The sequence below is a fragment of the Dendropsophus ebraccatus genome, chromosome 7, assembly GCF_027789765.1.
Source record: "Dendropsophus ebraccatus isolate aDenEbr1 chromosome 7, aDenEbr1.pat, whole genome shotgun sequence".
Lineage (NCBI taxonomy): Eukaryota > Metazoa > Chordata > Amphibia > Anura > Hylidae > Dendropsophus > Dendropsophus ebraccatus.
The window spans coordinates 132380739-132406969 of record NC_091460.1 but is presented as its reverse complement, the minus strand read 5'-3'; positions in this window follow the sequence as shown (position 1 = coordinate 132406969).

Sequence of the window (26231 nt, the reverse complement as noted above, 5' to 3'; positions counted from 1 at the left end):
CCCCAGCTCCCGGCCGCATGATCGCCCCCCGCCCCCCCCCCCGGGCCGCACTATTGCCCCCCGCAGCCCCCGGGCGCACGATCGCCCCCCGCAGCCCCCGGCCGCATGATCGCCCCCCGCAGCCCGTGCGGCCGGGGGCTGCGGGGGGCGATCGTGCACCCGGGGGCTGCGGGGGACGATCGTGCGGCCGGGGGCTGCGGGGGCTATTGTACGGCCGGGGGGTGCGGGGGGGCGATCATGCGGCCGGGGGCTGGGGGCGATCAAGCGGCCGGGGGCTGCGGGGGGCGATCGTGCGCCCGGGGGCTGCGGGGGGCGATCGTGCGCCCGGGGGCTGCGGGGGACGATCGTGCGGCCGGGGGCTGCGGGGGGCTATTGTACGGCCGGGGGGTGCGGGGGTGCGATCATGCGGCCGGGGGCGATCATGCGGCCGGGGCGATCGGGGCTGCAGGGGGGGCGGGCAGGATATACATTACCAGGTCCCCGCTCCTGCTTGGTTCGGCGGCTCCCGGCACGTTCCGCCCGGCCAATCAGTGCGCTGCCCCACCGCAGCGCACTAATTGGCCGGGCGGGCCGTGAAGACACCGGGAGCCCCGAAGCAAGCAGGAACGGGGACCCGGTAATGTATAATGTCCGGCGGCTAGGGGGTTAATGGGGAGGGCTGCAGACAAAATCGCAGCAGGGATGTACATCCCTGCTGCGAGTTTCTCTGCTAATGAAAGTATAGGGCTCGGATCTACAGCGAGTCTCGCTGCAAAAACGCAGCAAGGAGACTCGCTGCAGATCTGGCAAGTGTGTTTGTACCCTTAGAAATATAAAAAATATCTAATAATTACACAAAATATGCACCAAGCACCAATACACAGCATACACAAAAACATAACATACATACACACATGCTACGAGCCTGTCCTAGAATAATGAATAAAGCAAAAAAAGATAAAGTCTAATGCTCAGGGGTCATATATAATTTATGGATTGGTCTCAATCACTTTGAGTCTACCTAAGGTGTCTACCTAACGGCCATTGTTTCATTGAAACCAATGTAAATTAATGGACACCATAGTTTTCCCATTCATTTACACTGTGTGAACATAGCCTTAAAGTGACATTGTCAGCCCCTTTTTGCATTATGACTTCTCTACACAGGTGTAAAGGATAAATCCTGCAGTTTTCATTCCTTATTTTTTATTATACGTCATGGTGCTTGCTCCAGTAAAAAGTGATCTTTCATCATCTGTGGATTGTGCTACCTGGGCGGGGCTTCACAGCTGAAGCGCCACTTATCCCTGCCCACATCGCCACTGTGATGTCTTTGGTGCATAGGCCCCACCCCCTTAACGGCCATTGGAACATGTTAGCCTAAAGGTCTAGGCTCCACCCCCTCTAGGTCGGCCCATACCAATGGCCGCTAAGGGGGCGGCCCAAGGTGCCGTGACGTCACGGGGTGGGGCCCACATGTTGATGTGGGCAGGGCTAAGTGGTACTTCCTCCGTGAAGCCCCACCCAAGTAGCACAATCCGCAGATGATAAAAGATTACTTTTTAGTGGAACAAGCCCCATGACGTATGATATAAAATAAGTTATAAAAACTGCTAAATTTACCCATTACACCTGTGTAGAGAAGTCATAATGCAAAAAAGTGGATGACAGTGTCACTTTAAGGATTATTTGTAAGACAATAGACCACATACTGTACATATGCATTATAGAAAGAGACAACCCTCTTATCTTTGGCATGCAAATTTGGGAATATTTGATTTGTAAATTGCGCGGCTTATGTGTGACTATAATTAAAACATAAAGGATAGTAAAAAAGAGACAGAATTTCTGTTGCATCTAATATAATGTTATTTTAGTGTTTGGACACAGCATTATCCCCACTTTAAGTCCCTGTCATTCTTTTTTGTTTATTTCATTTCCAATATTTTACCCTGCCATGTTTAAAAGAGCTTTTTTTATTATTTGCATGACTGAGCCATTGAAAAGAGCAAACATGCATTAAACTTCCTAATCTAGTTGATTTGTACCATGAAAAGCCTGTCAAACAGAAGACAAGAATTCAGCATGCAATCATGTTCCGCTGTCACAATTCAATATTGAATACGCTTTGTACTCTAAAAAGACATTTCTAAGTCATAAAAATTAATCTATTTTATTGCAAAGTTTAAATCTGGAGACATAAACCGAGATATTTTTGTAGTATGTGAGTCTCGGAAAAGGGATTTTCTTTTTATTTGTTAGAGTAAAATGTCAATATCACCATTAATAAAAAATAAAAAATAAATTATGCTTTAAAAAAATAATGTGAAAAATGAAATTCTGTATTCTGTGTTTTTAATGACCGTACTGTCAATAAATGTTCTGGCACCTACTTGGACCACCCATTAACATGCGTCTGTTTTACTTGCCATTGTATGCCAATTGTTCAACTTTTTGTAACTAAATCAGAACATACCAAATGCTGAAAAAATTAAAATGTGTTACCAAATACCACAGACTTGTTAGGAGAATATTTTGTTTAGCCCGAAAATTTGCCTTCAAGCTTGTATTTTTTTTTTATTTCCACTGCTAAATTAAAACAAATAACCTTTTGAATTGTGTTACACTAGATTTAGTTACTCATTCTCCCCATTACAGTTCTAATCAGATTGGCCAGCAGGCATCATCTGACTTCACTAATTCAGCACACTTGTATGGTATGTGGGCATCAATCTATTACGACCTTATCCAAAATTACTTTATCATAGTCGTTAAAGGGGTTGTCCAGCGAAAATCTTTTTCTTTTAAATCAACAGGTTTCAGAAAGTTATATAGATTTGTAATTTACTTCTATTTAAAAATCTTAAGTCTTCCCGTACTAATCAGCTGCTGTATGTCATGTAGGAAATGTGTTTTTTTTTCCAATCTGACACAGTGCTCTCTGCTGACATCTCTGTCCCAGACAGGAACTGTCCAGAACAGTAGCAAATCCCCATAGAAAACCTTTCCTGCTCTGGACAGAGGTGGCAGCAGAGAGCGCTGTGTAAGACTGAAAAGAAAACAATATTTCCTGTAGGACATACAGCTGCTGATAAGTATGGGAAGACTTGAGATTTTTAAATAAAGGTAAATTACATATCTATATAACATTCTAAAACCAGTTCATTTGTAAGAAAAGAATTTATGCCAGAGTATCCCTTTAGGTTTTGAGTTCAATCTGAGATTTACAGGTATTTAGTAAAAGTATAGTTAAGGGGTAACGATAATCTTTAGCAGGTAGCAGGATATGCTGTCAAAACACCTGCCATTGCGCTCCTGATGCAGGCATGTGCCGGATACGGATTTCTTCCAGCAGCGCAGTGATTGCAATTGCATTGCATAAAATCAGCTGCACTGCTAGAAGAAATCGATATCCAGCACATGCCTGCATCAGGGAGAGTGGTGGCAGCGGTATTGATAGCGTATCCTGCTGCCTGCTCAAGATTATAGGGGAAAGGAGACAACAGTGTTTCCTTTCCCCTATACTGCTCAGGAGAGGCTGTGATCACTGTGTGATGTCAATCATGGGTGGGGTTACAGATGAAAGTGTTACAGCTTGGCTGGCAACAGAAGAGACAGAGATCATGTGGCCTCTGTCTCAAAAAGAGAGGCTATATCCATGGCTGTATCTATGTTTTCCAGGATTCCTTAGGGCTGGTAATCAAATGCTTAGACTTAAGGGTTTCGGGCAGACTCAAGATTGCTTGAGTTGAGCTTATCTCTGATCTTTATATTTTGTTCATAGAAAAATAAATAACATATATTTAGCTAGTTTGTTTTTATGGTTTTATGGCAGCTCTCACAGCTCTAAGGCATTGTAACCGAAGATTGAAGCACCCTTTCTTCTTACTAAGCAGAGCCATAAGAGCTGTAAGTGTCCTCCATAGGCAAATAGAGGCTCAGTGGTGGACACTGGGGGCGGGGCATGGTCACATGCTCCTCCATGCTCAGCCATCTTATAGACAGACTCACCACAGAGCAGGACAGCACAGCCTGGTGGAGGGTTGTCTGATTTTAGCTCTATGAGGCACACAGGGAGCTGCTGTCAGTAAGTGCAGTAAGTACACATACTAATACTGTACACTGAACTATTTTATTTTAAAGTGGCCAATGCCTTTAATTTTAATTAAGATATATTACAAAGTAAGATCACTTTTTTTTAAACCAATGAATAAAAATAATTTTACTCAATGGAGGACCCCTTAATGAACTTCAACCCAATGCATAACTATTTACCCGTATTACAATTGCACATCACAACCCTATGAACTTTACAAATTTACAAACTTCACAAATTTACAAACTTTTACAAATCATACAATCAGTTAAATTGAAAATGAATATCGGGATATTGACATGGGACTTCCACCATTGGAGAGGCTTGGGATGTTGGAAAAGTACACTTTAGCCTGCTCAGTCTAATGCACTTTCATCGTAATTATGGTATAGCAGAGAGGAGTATGTGCTGTGCTGTGACTGGCCAGAGAAGTAAGGGAAAGGAAGACCAGGCCTGTGTACTACTGGCAAACAAACCAGCTGTGGTCCTGCCCCTGAAATGTAGAGAAAAGAAAATAACTGTGAATTAGATATGAACTCTTAGGGGCTCAATTACTGCAATGAGATCACTCAAATCATCTTGTCACCACTTTGAAGGGTTAATCAAACAAAACCATGCATTTTTTTTAGGATTTTTGAAATGACAGGTATGTATTAATTAAGGGCAACTCCTGCAAAAATAAATTCTTTCATATCAACTGGTGTCAGAAGGTTTTAAAGATTTGTAATTTACTTCTATTTAAAAAAAAAAATCTTGTCTTCCTGTACTTATCAGCTGCTGCATGTCTTACATATCATTGTCTATGAAATACAGCAGCTGATAAGAAATGGAAGACTTGAGATTTTTTTTTTTAATAGAAGTAAATCACAAATCTCTGGCTCTTTCGGTTACCAGTTGATTTAAAGCAACTCTGTACCCACAATCTGACCCCCCTAAACCACTTGTACCTTCGGATAGCTGCTTTTAATCCAAGATCTGTCCTGGGGTCCGTTTGGCAGGTGATGCAGTTATTGTAATAAAAAAACACCTTTATACTTGCAGCCCTGTGCCCTACATGCGTGGCTTAGAATATCTGTGCCCTAACTTTGCACCACCCCTCAGTCCCTCCTCCCCACCCTCATCATCATTAGGAATGCCACTGGAACATTTTCTCCATGCTGAATATTTGCACAGCTGTCTTAACGATCCAGGCCATGTGCCGGGCTGACACAGCTGAGGAATAGTAGACAATCTGCCTGGAGCATTCCTAATGATGAGGAGGGCGGGGAGGAGGGACAGAGAGGTTGTGCCAAACTAATGCATACACAACCTAGGCCACTCCCATAGGGCACAGGGCTGCCAGTTTAAAAGTTGTTTTTTAGAACAATAACTGCATCACCTGCCGAACGGACCGCAGGACAGATCTTGGATTTAAAGCAGCTATCCAAAGGTACAAACGATTTGGAGGGGTCAGATTGTGGGTACAGAGTCACTTTAAAAGAAAGGAGTTGAATATCAGTAAGAAGATCCATGTTTCTAAGGTTGAGATGACTGAGACCGGAGCCTTTACAATGTGACAGTAACTCAAGTGAAATAAAATCTCTGATAATGGGAAACTGTTCCAAAGATGCCAACATAAAATTGCTATGTGCTATTCCAAAGGTAAAGTAGTTTCCATTAACCACTGTGCTTATTGCTTATTCCCATATAATGCCCTTAGTGGTTTCATGATGTACAGTGTAACCCCAGTGAGCCAAATAACAAACTCCTATTTAGCACATAGATAAATATGGAGCCTTGTCCATGGTCACATCAGATCTAATCCAACATCTCCAATTTCATATGCATTTATTTTAATTGATATTAAAAGTTTATGAGAGTGGATAAGCAGTAGTGTTCTGTTTCACCTAAGTGCTTCTTGCTTTTTTGCAGTTTTAACTTTACCGCTAATCAAAATTCTTGGTCTGCCTTGAAGTAAAAACTGGCGTTAGGTCCGCAAGCTCCTTATGGGCTAGAGGATCAACATGGCTGCTGTACGAGCATTCAAAACAGCGAGATACCGCTCACAAGACCAATAGAAACTACACACAGTAAGTAATTTTATTATAGGGGTAGAGAAAGAGGGTGATCTCTATGGAGCATGGGTCTTTTGGCTAGTGGGGGTTTGCTGCTTTGTAAATTGATTGCCCCTTGTTGATAGTTTAGCACCAAGTGCTATTTCCCCCCCCCTGTAGGCAGTAGCCCCCCCAGTAATGTAGTTAAAACCCCCTGAAGGAGAGCAGTTATCCCACCCCCCAGTAGTTAGTTTGTCCCCTAGTGGGTATTTTGCTCCCTTGCAAGTACTTTGCCCCAGTAGGTAGTTTACCCCACTTGTAGGTAGATTGGCCCACAGTAGTGTAGGTAGGAACCACTGTAGGTAAGTAGTTTAGCCCCAGTAGGTAGTTTGGCCATTGTAGATATTTTCGCCCGCTGTAGATAGCTTGTCCGCTGTCACTGACACTTAAAGGAGAAGTCTGGTGAAAATTTTTATTAAAGTAATGTATTGCCCCCCAAAAGTTATACAAATCACCAATATACACTTATTACGGGAAATGCTTGTAAAGTGCTTTTTTTCCTGCACTTACTACTGCATCAAGGCTTCACTTCCTGGATAACATGGTGATGTCACTTCCTGTATAACATGGTGATGTCACTTCCTGGATAACATGGTGATGTCACTTCCTGGATAACATGGTGATGTCACGCCCCGACTTCCAGAGCTGTTGGGGCTGTGGCTGCTGGTGAGGATGATGGCAGAGGGACACTGAGGGACACAGGGCACTGGAGGAACACTGAGCATCCCTCTGCCATCATCCTCTCCAGCAGCCACAGCCCGCACAGCTCTGGGAGTCGGGGCGTGACATTACCATGTTATCCAGGAAGTGACATCAACATGTTATCCAGGAAGTGACATCACCATGTTATCCAGGAAGTGACATCACCATGTTATCCAGGAAGTGAAGCCTTGATGCAGTAGTAAGTGCAGGGAAAAAAGCACTTTATAAGCATTTCCCTTAATAAGTGTATATTGGGGATTTGTATAACTTTTGGGGGGCAATACAATATTTTATTAAAATCTTTTGCCAGACTTCTTTAAATACTGTGATCGGCAGCATTTGAGAGGTTAACGATGATCAGGAGCACGATCGCTGCTGCCCATCATTAACAGCGAGGATCTGATCCTCTTTGAAGTGATCTCAGCTCCTGAGCACGCTTCATAGAGTCCCTACAGTTAGCAGTGTAAATGAATGCCAAGCCTTCCTTTAAAGATACATGTTAAATGGACAGAAAAATGAAGTGTGAACCTATCCTACACCTTAGAAAGGGAAAGCATGAGCTATACCAAATACGTTATATGAAAGAGGTATTCCACTTAAACATAACTTTTGCTGTTTTCCTTCCCATGGTGAGACTAACAATTCATTTCATACTCTATACATTCCATATATTCCATATTATCTATTCAGTCTCCTTCCCACAGTTCTAAGCTGCTGTTTTCTGCTGAAAACACAAAAATCTGTGTGTGAGCTTTTCTCTCTGTCTCCCCCTCTTCCCCCTTCCCTTCTGAGGCGGCTAATGTAAACAAGTCAGTGGATGGCTTTATCTGCAACTTTGTAGCTTCTTTGTAATGCTGGGAGGGTTATTATAAGGTCATGTTGCTGATGAACTTGCTGTGATTAATACTCCTAGCATTATAAAGAAACTACAATGTTGCAGATAAATTCAGTCAGGGACTTGTTTACATCAGCTGTCTCAGAAGGGAGGGGGAGACAGATCGAAAAGCTTACACACAGATTTTTGTGTCTTCAGAAGAAAGCAGCAGCTCAAAATTGGGGGAAGGAGACTGAATATATAATAACAAGTATGGAAGGAATTGTTAGTCTCACCATGGGCAGCAACAGTTATGTTTGAGTGGAATTCCCCTTTAAGGTTATGTTCACACGTCGTATGAGATCACGGAACGGCCGGTCTTAGCCCGGATCATCCCGGCCGGTACTTAAGTACCGACCGGGTGATCTTTCTGACTGCGGAGCTCTGATGCGGGCTCATCAGCGCGTGCCCGTATCAGAGCTTCCCATAGCCCACAGTGAAGCAAGCGGCCGGAGCCGCTCGCTTTACTGTGTGAACTGACAGGTCTTTCTGCGGCCGGAATTCACTGAATTCCGGCCGCAGAAAACTGACAAGTCAGTTTTTTCCAGCACCCCATGGGATCCCGGCCGGAGCGTATACGATGTGTGTATGCTCCGTCCGGGATCCCATTGAAAATAAGGCTATGTTCCACCCCTCAAAACTACGGCCGTAGTTTTACGTAGTGTGAACATAGCCCAATACTTCATAACCTGTACAAATGAAATTCATACCTTAATATATAATATAATATCCACAAAACCTCATAATTGATATAATGGGACTTGGATGAACACATTAATAAATGCAGCAGATATTCCAAGAAATTGACTGCTCGTCCCTCTAGCAATGCACTGCAATGACCTCCACACCCAGAATCTGGAATTTAGTCTTTCTTAGTCACCTACATTATGATTCATTCAACAACAAAAGTGATAGAAATGTCTCTGTGTAAGAGATGTTGGGATGGGAACATAGTGTTTGCACTGGCTGTACACTCCACACCGCCGCTCAGATACTAGAAGGAAAAGACGATTAGCTCAATGTAAAAATCAAAAGTCATAGCTAGAGAAATGCTAATATGACTGATCATCTGACTGACATCTGTAGACATACAGAGGTCAGATCAGAAGTGTTTCACATCAATTTCCAGATATGTTCACAGATGTTGAGACGAGGCATCTGATGACAGATGTTCCTGAAAAATAAATGATTCAGCGTTTAGTTTACATACAATGCTGTCAACATTGAAACTGCAGATACTTAGTGTGGGATCTTGTGCATGGACCATTAGTCAATAAAAGTTTGCATCCTGTCTTCCAAACTCCTAAATGTAAGAAAAAAAAAGAAGTTTTACATAACTTGGAGAAAAGTATATCTAGTATACTATGTATAGTACAATATTCCGATTATCGGCCATTACAGGCGATAATCGCTTTGTGTAATAAAAGGCGTGTTCAACATGTTGAAAGATAAATGACTTGGATAGCAACGATCTGCTGCCACCGTGTAATAGGAGCAGCGGCAGCAGACCGCCGCTACCTCCTATGGGCTCCCCGGACATTTTAAGACCCCTTCCATAGTTCCCCGTGCCCCCTTCCCACCACCACCACCCTCCTCAATTACCAGTTCACTGTTGGTGTGTGTAATTGCGCCGGCAGCGAGCGTGGAACGAGGAGCAAGCGATCGCTGACCTGACAGGTCGGCGTTCGCTTGCTCCCGGTCATCGCCCCATGTAATAGGGGCTTAACTCACTGCCTCTCCTCCCTGATTGCTGGGAAAAGCTGCATCCAGTACTGGGAAACGTCTCCCAGTTTCCCAGGACTGGATCCAGCTTTTTCCAGTGAGCGATGGTTGACCTGACAGGTCGGTGCTTGCTTGCTCCCGGTGATCACCCCATGTAATAGGGGCTTAACTCACCGCCTCTCCTCCCCAAATGCTGAGAAAAGCTGCATCCAGTCCTAGGAAACTTCTCCCAGTTTCCCAGGACTGGATCCAGCTTTTCCCAGCGAGCGATCGTTGACGTGACAGGTCGGCGCTCACTTGCTCCCGGTGATTACCCCATGTAATAGTGGCTTAACTCACTTACTGGCCTGGCTCTCCCAGTTTCCCAGGACTGGATCCAGCTTTTCCCAGAAGTGGCAAAGAGCGGCATTCAGTTAAATGGAAGCAGGCTGATGAGTGGATTGCAGACATAACATAGCGATTTACTTCCTTATTACTGTAAATTTGCTCATCTGTAAAATTGCTGAATGCTGAGTACACACTGAATACCATGTAGGTTAAATAGATGTATCATGTGAGTCCCAAAACTTGAAGCCTGTGGACTATAAATGAGATCTCTACTAATTTTACACAGTAGGTTTGAATATGGTCCCGCAAAGTAATAAAGATCTCAAAGAACAGCCGTTGTTGTTAAACAACGGGCAGAAATTATGCTCATGAACGGGCAACAAAAATGGTGGAGGGTGTGAGGCATAAAACATATCAGGAAAGACTTAAAGTGTCCCTGTCGTTATAATTTTCAAACTCTAACTCAACAGCATATGTGATATAAAGCAAGTTTGCTATATACATTTATAACTCTTTTTGTTGTTATCTTGCTGTAAAACAAAGCTGTACTTACCAGAAATCCAGGTCCAGTCTCCTGAAGGAAGATTTTCTGACTGGTGCTGGTTGAAAAAAACAGACTAAACACAGGAATTCCGGCCAGTACAGAGAGTCATGGCTCATAGTGTCCGTCAATCACATGACTGCCTTCTCTCTGTGAGCGCTCAGATGGCCTGGGATACACAGAACTTCCTGTTTTCTGACTGTTTCCTGTTTTTTTTAGAAAAAAAAGAGTCAGAAAGCAGGAAGTGCTACCTCCTATGGGCTCCCCGGACATCTAAAGACCCCTTCCATAGTTCCCCGTGCCCCCTTCCCACCACCACCCCCCTCAATTACCCGTTCACTGTTGGTGCGTGTAACTGCACCGGCAGCGACTGTGAAATGAGGAGCAAGCAATCGCTGACCTGACAGGTCGGCGCTCGCTTGCTCCCAATGGTCACCCTGTGTAATAGGGGCTTAATGGTGCGTTTGCACTGACAGATTTATCTGTCAGATTCTTTAAGCCAAAACCAGGAACAGACTTTAAGCAGAGAACAGGTCATACAGGAAAGACTGAGATTTCTCCTGATTTCAAATCCATTCCTGGCTTTGGCTTACAAAAAATCTGTCAGATAACTCTGCCTGTATAAACACACCATAACTCACTGCCTCCCCGAGTGCTGGGAAAAGCTGCATCGAGTCCTGGGAAACTTCTCCCAGTTTCCCAGGACTGGATCCAGCTTTTCCCAGCGAGCAATTGTTGACGTGACGGGTCGGCGCTCACTTGCTCCCGGTGATCACCCCATGTAATAGGGGCTTAACTCACTCACTTTTTTTTTTGTTATCATGCTGTAAAACAAAGCTGAACTTACCAGAAATCCAGGTCCAGTCTCCTGAAGGCAGATCTTCTGTGCTGGTTGAAAAAAAGAGACTAAACACAAGAATTCCGGCCAGTACAGAGAGTCACGGTTCAAGTGTCCATCAATCACATGACTGCCTTCTCTCTGTGAGCGCTCAGATGGCCTGGGATACACAGGACTTCCTGTTTTCTGACTGTTTCCTGTTTTTTTAGACAAAAAAAAGTCAGAAAGCAGGAAGTGCTGTGTTTTCCATGATAACTTTTTTTTACAAAAAATTTAACGTAAATTACAAACTTGCTTTATATCACATATACTGTTGACTTACATTTTGAAAGTTATAACGACAGTGACACTTTAAGGATTTGAATCTGTATAGTCTGGAGGAAAGAAGAGAAACCTCAAAGTATATTAAACGCCTAAATAGGGTTCAGGAGGGAAGCTTTTTTAGAAAAAAAAACTGAACTCGAGAACAAGAGGACACAATGAGAGGTTAGTTAGGGGAAGGATCAGAAGCAAAGTAGAAAATATTACTTTACTGAAAGAGTAGTAGATGCTTAGAACAATCTTACAGCAGATGTGGTTGGTAAATCTACAATAACAAAATGTAAACCTATCTGGGATAAACATATATCTATCCTAAGATAATAAGAAGGGAAATTCTAAAAGGGGACGACTAGATGGACCTAGTGGTCTGCCGCCAATCTTCTATGTTTCTATGATGGTTTCTCTGCTGTGTTTTGGTTGATCTCCCTCAGGTCAACCATCATTCTATTGAATGCACTTACTACGCATTGCTCCCACCTAGCCAAAATCCTACTCCACACTGATGAGGGGCAAATACCCTGAAACAGCTGTCTGTGGATGGATAACTTGCTAAGGTATTTCACAAGTCCTGTCATTTTTTGATTGTGGCTTGTTAGAAGGTGGTTTCCTTGATTAGAGACCCCCTTGGCTTGGATGTTCCTTCCTGGTGGAAGGTCTTGCTAGCTCACTGACATTCAGAAACACCTAATGGTGTCTCCGCAGTACTTTGGCAAGTCGCAGTGACATGTTAGAGGTTTGTATCATTCAGGGTCCAGATGCTGAGAACCCCACTGATCTTTTGAATGAAGTGGCAGACATGAGCAACAGCACATACTCTGCTTCTTCATCTCCATCTCACTGCTAAAGTAATAGTCCATGGAATATAATGGAATATAATATGATGAATTATAATGGAGCTCTATGGAACTTCCGGATTACTGAAAGCTTATTAAAGCTTTTATTAAATGAATTTGGGGATAGATTTCCCCAAAATCACTCTCACTCTGTACAGCTGCAGTAGATGTGTAAAGGCTTAGCTATGTTGTGTTGTTTGACCAATCACAGGTGCTTCATCTCTGTACACTACTTTTCTCTCTCACCCACAGTTCCTGTCACACCACCCTATGTAAGGTAGGGGTTTACAGTTAGTTAGTTAGTTAGTTAGTTAGTTAATTAGTTAGTTCCTGTTAGAGGAGATTTCAGGCATCAGGAAAGTGCAGTTCTAGTTCCGAGTGAGTGCCTAACAGCCAGTATACAGTGCTGAACCCTAGAGGTGGGATAAGCGGACACTAGGACCAACTTTTGTCTACGCCGTGGATTCTCAAGTCAGGACAGTCACCCCCTAAAGGAAAGGCAGAGGGACTGATCCCCAGTATGGCAAAGTTTCTACAAGCCGAGGTACCTTACTGACAGATGTTCATCCAACTGGGCAGAACTTCAGTGGGAGCTCAACCTAGAGACAGAGACCTAGAACTCATAATACCTCACTTGGCAGTCTCCGATGTAGCATAGGCAGGTGGTCAGATACAAAAGCTTTCGAAACGTTAGTACGAGAAGTTCTTCAAGTATACTAAACTCAACACATTCCAGCAGAGTACTGTTACTACTTAGATAAGGGCACCCACCTGGCACATACAGCGCCCTCGCACACTAGTCTTCACATCTTCTACAACTTTTAACCTATCTTAAAGGTCTATCTAAAGAGTATTGTATTTCTTGCACTAGCACCTGTGAGCAGGGTTTCTGTTATACTTTGTATTGCACTGAAGGTTATTCAAGTAAAGTTAGGACTTTGTCGTCAATTACGTCGCACCTTGCACCCACACCTGTGCCTCACACCAGTACTACCAAGGTCCAGTGCCCGTGTGTCCAGGGACGGGTACTACCACATTGCCCCAAAACACCAGAGCCCATCAGCTGCACACAACACCTGCACCAGCACCCTGGGTCATGGCACATACAGTAGCTTACTGAGAACCATTGGTAGGTATATTACATGTTCTGAAAGGAAAGTGTTTATTGCCTTTATGCTGCTCCAGGATTTTGTAGGCCCTCGGACGATAGAGCCTCAGCGGGCCCCTCATCTACACACTTTGCTCAATCACTTGAAATACCACTGACACAACACAAACATTGACACGGACACTAAGTGACTGACACAGACACTGACTGACACTGACAGACTCAGACACTGACACACACATCACTTACAGATCAGTCTTCTCCCTCTTCCTCTCTTTCGGGCTGCTCTCCACACTGTAAGGTTGAGGACCTTCTGGTCATGTGATCAGGTCCTTCACCCTTCTCTCTCTCTCTCTGTGCAGGTCCTGCGCCATCTACTCTGTCTTCTGATGTTCAGTGGTCACCCTGCACTACAGTGAGGAGGCTGAACATTAGAACACCGGGCCCCTCTCACTGTCTTGGCCCCAGAGGCACTGTGGGCCCAGGCACTTGCCCGAGTAGGCCTTGTGCTGACGCCGGCCCTGAAGAAATCACATAGATAGCAGATAACAAAAGAGAAAAAAAGATACACACATAACCATTACAAGGTGTAAAATATATCTAGATCTCGCTGAGTTTCCTCAGATACTCAGAAATAGGGAATCCCACACATAAACTTTATTTCCATATCTGCACAGGCAAACAGTGTATCATTGTACCAAGTATTCCCTCATGGCTAAAAAATGAAATGTTTAGTCCATTTCACAGCTTAACTATCCAGCAAACACGTGTTTGTGAAACGTATCCTGTAAAATAAGCACTTCACACAATATCAGATTGCTCATAAAATTCTTTAGGGAAAAATCTGCAGTTAAGGAGTCTGTCTTCTACACTCATCCCATAAAACTATCCTGTCACTGGGGTTTCTTCTTCTCCTGCTGCTGGCTAATCGCTTGACGGGAATTCTTCTTCTTTTATATAATTAGGTTCCTACTGATATTCAGTTGTTTTTCATATTTCAAAATTAATTAATTTTAAATCAAGAGCTGATAGATAGATAGATAGATAGATAGATAGATAGATAGATAGATAGGAGATAGATAGATAGATAGATAGATAGATAGATAGATAGATAGGAGATAGATAGATAGATAGATCATAATTTCATAGTTTGGGCGATTACGCATGTGGTGATACCAAACATGTTTTGGGGGTTCTTTTATTTATTTTTATTTATAAAATGGGAAGGGGGGGGGATTTAAACTTTTTTTATGGCATGCGATTTTTTTATCAAAAAACTTTTTCTTTTTTTCAATTTAATTTGAAGTCTCCCTGGGACTTTAGCTATACTGTTAACTATACTGTATATACATACTGCACTGATCAATGAGATCAGTGATACGTTACTAAGGGCTGCTGGAGGCCAGAGCAATGCACGGATTGCCCCTCTGCAATCACATTACGAGGGTGCAATCCGTCCACTATACCATCACCGATGGAGGAGAAAAGCCATTTTAATGTAGTTGTCAGTTTTAACAGCTGCATTAAAATGGATAATTAGCTGGGCGCGGCATTTGACAGCACAGTTTAGAGCAGGATCACAGTTTGACCCCCCTCTGAAGTCCCTTATCCACCCCAGGACGTACAGGAATGTCCTGGGTCATCACGGGGATGAAACAATAGGTCATTTTCTCCCATTGACTTTAAACATTCTAATTTCAGATATTGTATTGGGCATTTATCATCATCAAAAAACTTTATTTTTATTTACACAAAATAAAAACTCTTAAAGGATGCTACACTCCAATACTACAATTAATCAAATCCTACTGCTAAAACTGTAGTTTTTTCAGAAAATGTGGCCCAGAGTGAAACTCTATAAATTATCAAGGATTAGTTTCCACGCCCAGGTACAAATCTTGCATAGAGAAAGTGTTTTAAATGATGTATAGTTTTTCTTATTTTACATTATGAAAAAAGTATAGCCACAAACCACAAACTCAATGTATTTGCTACCACAAAGAGCTTGCACAACCCGGAGAGAAGCCGGCACTGTGGACACATTGTTGCTATTCGGCCCAGAAGCCAGTTATAAAAACACATTTTCGAGCCCCTTTGTTTATATAACTGAAGACATCATCATTCAATTCATTAATAATTTGAAATGTGATGTCAATCAAAATAGGATAAAACATGCTTGTCTGTGGTAGTTGGCCTTCAATAATTCGGTACTTGAACTGCATGAAAATTAATGAACAGAGCTACATCTATTGCTACCATATGTCTACACCAGTTACCTAGGAATACTTAATACCAGAACAGAGTCTTAATACTTAATACAGAAACTGAATTTTTTTAAAGCACAATTGTAAAATTAGATTTCTGTAATTAAATTATTAAACTTGTAGGGAGGTAGACTGTATATTACTTCTAGCCGAAACTGTATCTTTTGCCACGTGGGAGGAGCCTTTCTTATTTAAGACTCTTGTAAAGGAAAGAGACAACCTCTGTGTTAGCCCCACACACGGATCCACGCAACCAAACCCTCTTTGAAGAATATGTTAGTTTAGTGCATTGGTAATGGGACTACTACCCTTAGTGCAACTAATACTGATCCTTCATAGAGATCAATGCGGTATATACATACTGCATTGATCAATGAGATCGGTGATCTATTACTATTTTTTTTTAAAAAAAGATAAAAATAAACCCCCAATTAAAATTTTTATTACCTCCTTTCCCATCATAAAAATATGTACAAATAAATAAATAAACATATTATATATTGTAGCCTGCGGAATTGTGTAATCTATTAAAATATAAGAATATTGTTCACATATGGTGAATGGCATAAACAAAAAGAGGGGGGAAAAAACACCAGGATTGCTGTTTTTTTTTTTTTTTTTTAATTCTAATCAGAAAAAAATTTACATAAAAGTGCCTATGTACCTTAGACTAAAGTCGTCAGAAGCTACCACAGCTGGCTGGTTCCACCAACAGTATACAGTATATAACGGCATCCCAACTTTCTACCAGATAATGATGTTGTTGGAGAGAAGGGTCAGGTATGATGGATTTTTAGTAGCCTTTCCTATAGTTCTCAGAAGGACAAGCTGGTGCCAGAGCAGTCTCATGGCACCTTATCCCTCTCTTCCTCATAGGGAACACATGAACAATTTGCCTTGCTATGATTGTATATCTTAGTCCACCTATCTTCTGATCTGTTTACTTGTACAATGTTCATCTTCTTATCATAGGTGTCCATACACCTTCAGCAGCCATTGGCTGAACTTTCATTCGGCCAACAGCTATCTCTTCCATTCAACCCACACACATGTGCTTTCAGCTTAACTGAGTATTCATATCTTCTAGATAGGGAAAGGGGAGGTAAGAAGTTGCCGGACAATATATGTTCTCTTCTCATTCTGGAACTTCTCGTCATAACAAGTATTTATTTTATCTCCCAATCCTTCTGCAAAATTCCATTACTTATCTGCAACCCGGTGTAATGGTTGTGTTGCTGCAGTTGAATGTGTCCATATAGTCAATTCCAATTTGGGTATCATTACATTTGTGTTATGTTTTACACTTCACATGTGCATACACTGAGGAGTTAAAGGGAACCTGTCACCGGGGACGCGGGCACAGAGCCTGCCCGACCCCCCCTTTGAAGCTCCCTGGATACTTACCCTTTCCGACAAGTCCCATTCCTGGAGCCGGTCCAGGGACAAAGATATCAGCACCTGAAGCCTTACGCACACGCCGCTGAGATGGAGCCGTCATTCTCTATGGGCATCGGACTAATTTCAGCGGCGCGCACGCACGGCTTCCCTAGACTGTAGAGCTTGTTATATAAACAAAGGGGCTCTACAGTCTAGGGGCCTGCTCCCTCACCCATGCTGCAGGAGAGCAAGATGCACAATGTCAGCTGTGAAGAGGAAGAGGGAGAACCTGCAGGAGCTGCTGAGAACTTTTCTAGCTTCTTCATAAAAAGTAAGTGCCTGTTTGTGTTTGTTTGTGTTTGCGAGTGTTTGTGTGTGTTTATAAATATTGTGGATGCATATGTGCAATGTGCAAGTGTATGTCTTATAAAGTTTGTGTATGTATGTAGTGTGTATAGTATTTGTATTGTTTGTGTAAAGGATGTATGTATGTGTGTATGAACTATGTGTGTGTATATGATATATGTACAGTATGTAAATGATGTATGTATGCATACATGAACAGTGTGTGTATATGATGTATGTGCAGTGTGTGTAAAGGATGTATGTACAGTATATGTGCATATGATGTAGTGTAGTATTTGTAAAGGCCCCCTCTTTACCCTTTTATAAAATTTTAAAAGAAGATTTTTATTTGCTTCCTGAGGTTCAAGTCTTCTTGCTGTAAAAAAAGAAAGAAAGAAAAAAAAGTTAAAACAAAATAAGCAAAAAGTTTTGTCAAAATTTGGGGCAGTGTGTGACAAAACATTCTGTTACTGCACGGGAAATCCCATGGCATTAAGCAGTTGACAGCAAGCTTATCCTGCATACAGCATTGTGGGCTTGCTGTGCTTTAGTTTGGGCAGGGAGTCAAATGTGGCGCACCCCTGTTCTGCCCCCAACTGGCATGAGGGGCCCGATGTGAAATATGTATTTGCACAACAAGTGTGTGTAAATAAAATTATTCACATATGGCCCATCTATGCCAGAATATTCAAAATACGCCAGTTCATAAATGTCTTTGATAAGCCCTGATTTACTAAGATTGTTTTGGAAATTTTAGTTTCCCAAACCAACAGATTTATTAATGTGTAGCGAATGTACCATCAGGTACTTTTTTTTTTGTACATTAGCCGATTGGCACCAGCGCAGGAATCCAGTTCCCGTGCTTTCTATCATTCCTTTTTAGTGCACCAGCCCGGCTCAGAGCACTAGGGACAGGCCCGGTGCCCCCCAGTGTAACAATTTCCCCTCCCCTCTGTAACTCTATTAGAATCAATGGAGCCACATCCCAATGCTCAGAGCCAGGCCAATGCACAGGCAGGGTTTAAAAAAAAAAGACTGCGCCACCAGGGTCCTTGCACGAACAATGATCAGCTAATCTAAAAAAAAAGTGATGTACCTGATGGTACATTCGCTTTAAATAAAATCCAATGTACACAGACCAACATTCCCAATACAGTATCCAAGTAGGCATGATCCCAGTTCTACACAGGCATTGCAAACAGTAAAATAAATTGTAATGCAGTTACATCCAGTGACTCACAGGGGACATATTCTCTGAGTTGTTCTCTTTTCTTTTCTTCTCTTCTCTGTCTGGCTCAGATCGCTGTGCAGACTCCTTCCAACCAGGACTTGTCTCTGCAGAATGTGCTAGACAAACATCTTAGGCTCCACAGTTTTCAAGCACATTCTTCACCTTTTTACTTTCCTAAGTCCACCAAATAATGCCTCTCTTTGTGCCACGGATATTATACGTGGAAAGATAAGATTGCTGGGGGGAAAGGTAGTGGGATTGAGTGGACAGGTAACCCTACTAAGTAAATGCCCCCAGTAGGTAATCTCCTCCCATTAGCTGGAAGCCACCAGTAGATAGGTAATACCCCATTGGGTACAAGCCCCAGTAGGTAATCACCTCTTAGCAATCCCTTCACATCAGCTACACAGTTTTATATGTCAGCTGACCTGACAGGATGTATGCAACGGGCTTAGACAGCACCTGTTGTTAATGACTGACACCAGCAGCCCCGCTGGTGTCAGTCATTTAACCCTTTCAATGCCATCATATGAATTGATTTAATCATTTAAATGGCTGAATAACAGATGGCGCACCTGTCAGGTGTCCGGTCCAACCCGACAACATGATTGTAGGATGCAGAAGGATTACCTGCTATTGCTACTTATAGAGTTTGGCTCTTTTCCCATTTTTTTTACAATAAAAAAGTGTAAACCAACATAAAAACATTGAAATCTCTGCATGCAGTATCTCTCGATCTATTAAAATTAGGGATGGTCCGAAACTGCCGAGGTTCGGGTTCGTATAAACCCGAACGCTCGGCATCAGATTCCCGCCGTCTGCCCACTCTGTGCAGCGGGTGGATACAGCGGGAGGACCGCCTGAAAAACTGGGATACAGCCTATGGCTATGTCTGTATCCCAGTTTTTCAGGCGGTCCTCCCGCTGTATCCACCCTCTCCACGGAGAGGGCAGACAGCGGGAATCATAGCCGAGATTTTGGATTGGTACGAACCCAAACCGAACTCGGTTCGGACCATCCCTAATTAAAATGTATCCGCATGGTAAATGGCGTAAACAATAAAAAAAAAAATTAAAAATTGTTGAATGAGTTGCATTGTATTCTTTGATACTGCAATACACTGAGCAGAAGTTTCTTGGTCTAGGAACTACTTTAGGACTCCTAGATTTGTTCCATGTATTGGCAATTATTACTGAAAACACTCATAGAATATTCTTTAATTGATACATATATTTATCACAGGGTCTGTAGTTACCCAAAACAATAATCCTAATGAATGATTGTTAATAATATATATCATATATATGAGATATGCTTTTAGTTTTTACTGTTATTTCCTTTAAAATGTGATCATGTGAAATTCTTTACACCTAAAGATTTTTCCATATGATTTTGTGTGTTTTGTAGATTTTTTGCTTATACAACATGATTACTCTATGGAAACATTTGGCATGTCCAACAAAAACATGTAAGTTAACATATACTAATAGCTTATAATAAATCATGTACCAAGCATCTCTGTATAAAATACTGGTAGTAACCATTATAGAGAAATATGAACACACACATTTTCCATCAAAAATTTGTACTTTTATATTACAGCAGGCAATGTGTTCAGATATAAAATTCAACAATTAAAAGACTGTCTTTTAAAGTCACTACTCTTCTATTAAAGGGGTATTCCACTCAAACATAACTTTTGATATGTTCCTTCCTATGGTGAGAATAACAATTCCTTCCATACTTCTTATCTATTCAATCTCCTTCCCCCAGTTCTCAGCTGCTGCTTTCTGCTGAAGACACATAAATCTGGGTGTGAACTTTTCTCTCCTTCTCCCCCTCCTCCCCCTTTCTTCTGAGACAACTGATGTAAACAAGTCCCTGACTGGCTTTATCTGCAACATTGTAGCTTCTTTGTAATGCTGGGAGGGTTAATCACAACAAGTTTATTGGATAGTTAACCTCAGAATAACCCCCCCCCCCAGCATTACAAAGAAGCAACAATGTTGCAGATAAAGCCTGCCAGGGACTTGTTTACATCAGCCATCTCAGAAGGGGGAGACAGAAAGAAAGGATTACACAGAGATTTTTGTGTTTTCAGCAGAAAGCAGCAGCTCAAAACTGGGGGATGGAAACTAAATAGATAATCACCAGTACTCTCAAGCCAGTACTCTTTCACCAATGTATATTTTACACCCTTTGATAAATCTTCCCCATGTGTATGAAAGAAGTACCACAACGAGAGGGTATTAAAGTGGTACTCTGGTGAAAAAAAAATGTTTAGCACTGTAGACATGCAGCGCTGGGGTCCTGGGTTCAAATCCCACCATGGGCAACATCTGCAAAGAGTTTCTATGTTCTCTCCGGGTTTGAGTGGGTTTCCTCCAGGTACTACGGTTTCCTCCCACAGCAAAAACTTACAAATAGGTCAACCTAGATTGTGAGCCTTAATGGGGACAGGGACCAAAATTGGCAAACTGTGTAAAGTGCTGCGGAATCTGTGTGTGTTATACAAATAAAAAGCATTATTTATTGACCTCAACTGAACAATAATCCTACTTAGTGCCCCCACTTTGGCACAGGGACAAAAATCTGGGTATTGTACCCAGGATAATCATGCCTTGTGGTTGCAACACCCCTCTATGACAGGACCAGCTCATGTCATATGAACTATAAGAACCAGTTGTCTCTACTGACCACGACCAGAGATTTCCATATATGTTCAGACATTGTAAGAGACCGGCCGTTCCGTGACTCCGTGATCTCAGAAAAGATCATCCTGGCCGGTACTGTAGTACCTGCCGGATGACTTTTAGCGCCGCTGAGATATGATGTGGGAGTATCCGTGTGCGCCCTTATCAGAATTTCCATATTGCTCACAATGGAGCATGCGGCCGGAGCCACACGCTCCATTGTGTGAACAGACAGGGTTTTCTGTGGCCGCTATTCACTGAAAAGCGGCTGCAGAAAACTAACATGTAATTTTTTCGCAGCGCCGCTAGGGACCCCAGCCAGAGTGTATACTATGTGTATACACTCCAGCCGGGATTCCCTCAGCCTTCAGCACAACATAAGTTCCGTACTAATCACGGCTGTTGCAACAACGACCGTGATTACTAGGGAACTTACGTTGTGTGAACATAGCCCCTTGGAGTGAACTCTGATGTCAAAGTGGAATTTTATATACCCATATACCCATCTTAACTATAAAAAAAAAAAATTAGCTGGACTAAAATGCCCCAAAGTTATCAAGAGGTACATGCCTTTGTTAAGCCCAATACAACAGCCATGAACTGGTGTAGATTTCTACTATAATATATGTAAGTAAATCCACCATGCCAAGCCTGTTAAATTTTTGCAAAAAGGTTTGTAAGTGGAGAAAAGGGTAAAAGTCGTTTTTTTTTTCATGCTAAATGGTACGTGTACAAAACAATTGCAATATTTGTAGGCGTACCATAATGATTCACTTCAGGTAGTTTGTTTTCTTTTGCTTGTTTTTTTATACCTATTTTGCTAATTCGGTAAATCATATGCATAGACAGGCCCGTCTCACACACATTTGCCTTGAGACTCCTCATCCTATTTTGCATTAATTAAAAGTGTTTGATGAGTTGCGGTAATGTCATAAATGGAAGGTCCACAGGGGACTCTTCTACATAGACAACCCTGTTTCTATTTATTTGGTAATAAGAAAATGTTTTTTAGGCCTTATATTAAGGGTAAGAAACCTTGGCTCTCCAGCTGTTGCTAAACTACAACTCCCATCATGCCTGGACAGCCAAAGCTAAAACTTTTATATATAGTGGTCCAAAAGTAGATGAACAGTATGTGGAATAGGGTTATGAAGGGGGAGATTTATCAAACATGGTGTAAAGTGAAACTAGCTCAGTCGCCCCTAGCAACCAATCAGATTCCACCTTTCATTCCTCACAGACTCTTTGCAAAATGAAAGGTGGAATCTGATTGGTTGCTAGGGGAAACTGAGCCAGTTTCCCTTTACACCATGTTTGATAAATCTCCCCCTTCATTCATAACCTGATGATACATACTGTTCACCTACTTTTGAACCACGATAGATAGATAGATAGATAGATAGATAGATAGATAGATAGATAGGAGATAGATAGATAGATAGATAGATAGATAGATAGATAGATAGGAGATAGATAGATAGATAATAGATAGGAGATAGATAGATAGATAGATAGATAGATAGATAGATAGATAGATAGATAGATAGATAGGAGATAGATAGATAGATAGATAGATAGATAGATAGATAGATAAATAGATAGATAGATAGATAATAGATAGATAGATAGATAGATAGATAGATAGATAGATAGATAGATAGATAGATAATAGATAGATAGGAGATAACCAGGTATGATGGTAATTGTAGTCTTGGAACGGCTGTAGGGCTCCATGCTTGATGCCCCTATTTCAGACCCTTTGAAGCCTTACTCAGTAGGGGGTGTGGCATAGAGTCAAATGGGTGTGGCTTAGTGGAAAGGGCATGAATTAAAATATACCAAAGTGTACCAACATAAGCAAAATAAGTTAATCAGTAGTAGCTTTGCTCTTACCTTATGTGGCAGATTTCTAGTGCCTGACTCTTCTATAGGTCCATTGGCATTCTAGTTATACACTTGCATTTGACACCTAGGTTTAAAGGGGTTATCCAGCGCCACAAAAACATGGCCACTTTTCCTCCTCTCTGGTCTCCAGATTGGTGGGGTTTAAACTCTGTTCCATTTAAGTAAATGGAGCTTAATTGCAAACCACACCTGAACTGGAAACAAGAGAGCAGGAAAAGTGGCCAAGTTTTTGTAGCGCTGGATATCCCCTTTAATGCAATGTGAGTTCAGATCTACATATGAGAAGTGTGCTCCCCCTCCCACTGCACATCTTCCCCTTACAGCTTCTGATTGACAACTTTCCTTCTATTCACTCCAATGGCGTGTCCGGTCATATGATCTAACACCCTAATTAATGGGTATTTTTATGCATTTCAAACCCTGGAAAGTATTGGACAGCAGTTACCAAGTAAAGGGCCTGATATAGTTAAAACAAGGTAAAGTAAAGGTGTATTCCACTCAAACATAACTTTTGATACTCTAACTTGACAAAGAACTGCGGAATGAAACTGTTGTGTTTGCTGAGACGCTCCCGCACCTATTCCACCTCTCCCCTCCCGATGGTGATTTGTATCCAATAAAACATTGAAGACCGCATCTGCCGGTGAGTGCATTGGATTTTTGTTTCTACTCGCTTCTGCCACATACAGTCTCCTTTTCCTCCGTTGCACCCCGGCCTCAGGTCCACTGGATATTCACCTGTCTACATACCTATTCCACATACTGCGTAGCCTACCACACCGCTAGTGCGGGCACTTCCCTCTACTGACTTTTCAATAACTTTTGATATGTTGCTGCCCATGGTGAGGCTAGCAATTCCTCCATTCTTGTTATTATCTATTCAGTCTCCTTCTCCCAGTTCTTAGCTAATGCTTTTTTGCTGAAAACACAAAAATATGTGTGTGAGCTTTTCTCTCTGTCTCCCCCTCCTCTCTTCCTCCCTTCTGAGACGGCTGATGTAAACAAGTCCCTGGCAGGCTTTATCTGCAACATTGGAACTTCTTTGTAATGTTGGAAGGGCTAATTAATCCTTCCAGCATTACAAAGAAGCTACAATGTTGCAGATGAAGCCAGCCAGGGACTTTTTTACATCAGCTGTCTCAGAAGGGAGGGAGGAGAAGGGGGAGACAGAGAGAAAAGCTCACACACAGATTTTTGTGTTTTCAGCAGAAAGCAGAAGCTAAGAACTGGGGTATGATAATGACAAGTATAGAAGGATCATGGGCAGCAACATATTAAAAGTTATGTTTGAGTGGAATATCTCTTTAATTGCTGTCAGCATAAAAACTTTGTGGGAAGAGGTATTGCCAAGATTGCAGACATATGTTGTGGACCATAGACTCCACTAGTGAACATCAGGCACACTTGGTATTTTATGCCACCACTTTTTTTAAGTCGGAAAAAAAAACTGACGGAGAAGTTGTTTGTATTGGGATTCAAAAGGGATACAGCTAACTAGCAGGGTTGTAAAATGCATGTCACATATTAGGTTCCAAATTTGCAAACATTGTTTGTGGTCGGATATCCAAGGGAGATGCATATGCCTGTTCCTGGGCCCAGGGGGAAAAGGCTTTATTACAATGGGTCCCCTAAATCTCTGCTGTTGGTATGTGTGCTTCTTGTTGTGCCAAGGAGATCACTGCACACAACCTACAGTCCTGATCTCATCATCATTATCAGAAGTGTGTGGATCAGGGGTGTCAAAGTCAGGCCGTCCAGCTGTTGCAGAACTACAACTCCCATCATGCCTGGACAGCCAAGCTAAAGCTGGGAATTGCTAAAGTTTTGGCTACCCAGGCATGATGGGAGTTGCAGTTTTGCAACGGCTGTAGGGCCTGAGTTTGACACCCCTGGTGTGGATGATTATAGTGCTGACAGCACTGTGCTCAATATGCAAGAGAACCTTAAGGCCCTATTCCACGGAACTTTTTCGAACGATTATCGTTCATAAAATCGTTCAAACGACCGCTCGTTAACGATATTCGTTCTGTGGAATAGCTGTAAACGAGCGAACGACAACAGTGAAATCGTCGTTGAGTCGTTCACTATTTTTTTTCAACATGTCGAAAAAAATCGTTGGTCTTTCAACAATAATTTGCTAATCTTTTCGTTGAATAAAAAATCTTTCAGTCGTTCTTGAAATGTCTACCTACATTTCCCCACGTTTTAAACGACCATGTAACGATGTAACGACCGCAAAAAAATTGTTACACTACAGATATCGTTCACGTTCCCACACGTATTATGTGTTATTGTTCGCTTAAAAAAATCGTTAAGTGCTCGTTAATGAGCGGTCGTTGGAGCGAGTCTATGAACGATAATCGTTCTGTGAAATAGGGCTATTAGGCTGCATTCCGTGAAGTTGTGAATATTCACATGTTCAGTGTTTTTACGGATTTCCAGTCAGTTCCGTTTCAAAATAGGACATGTCATAACTCGGACATTCCCTATAGAAATCAATGATATCCGTTTTTTTCACGGATGTGGCAACCATGTTCATCCATGAAAAGCACGAATGGGATGTAATCAATGTCATTTAAAATACTTTAAACAGATCTGTGAAAAAACACGGACACGGATGCAAAACGGAAGCAAAACGAATGACAACAGTTAGGTAGCAGACCACAATCACGGACCAGGAAAAACACTGAGCGTGTGAATGCAGCCTAAAGCCCCTAGTACACAGGCGATTCAGAGGAGCAAGCGAGCACCGACCTGTCAGGTCAGTGCTTGCTTGCTTCTCGTTGCCCGCTCGCTGCCTTTGCAATTACACGTGCCAGCAACGAGTGGGTAAGAGCTGGGGGGGCGAGGGGAGCTGCTGGGGGGCTGTCCGTGTGATTGCTAGATCATCCAGACAGCCCATAGAAGATAGCGGCAGTCTGCTACCCAGCACATGGAGCGGCGACAGCAGATCGCTGCTATCTAGATCGTTTATGTTTCAAC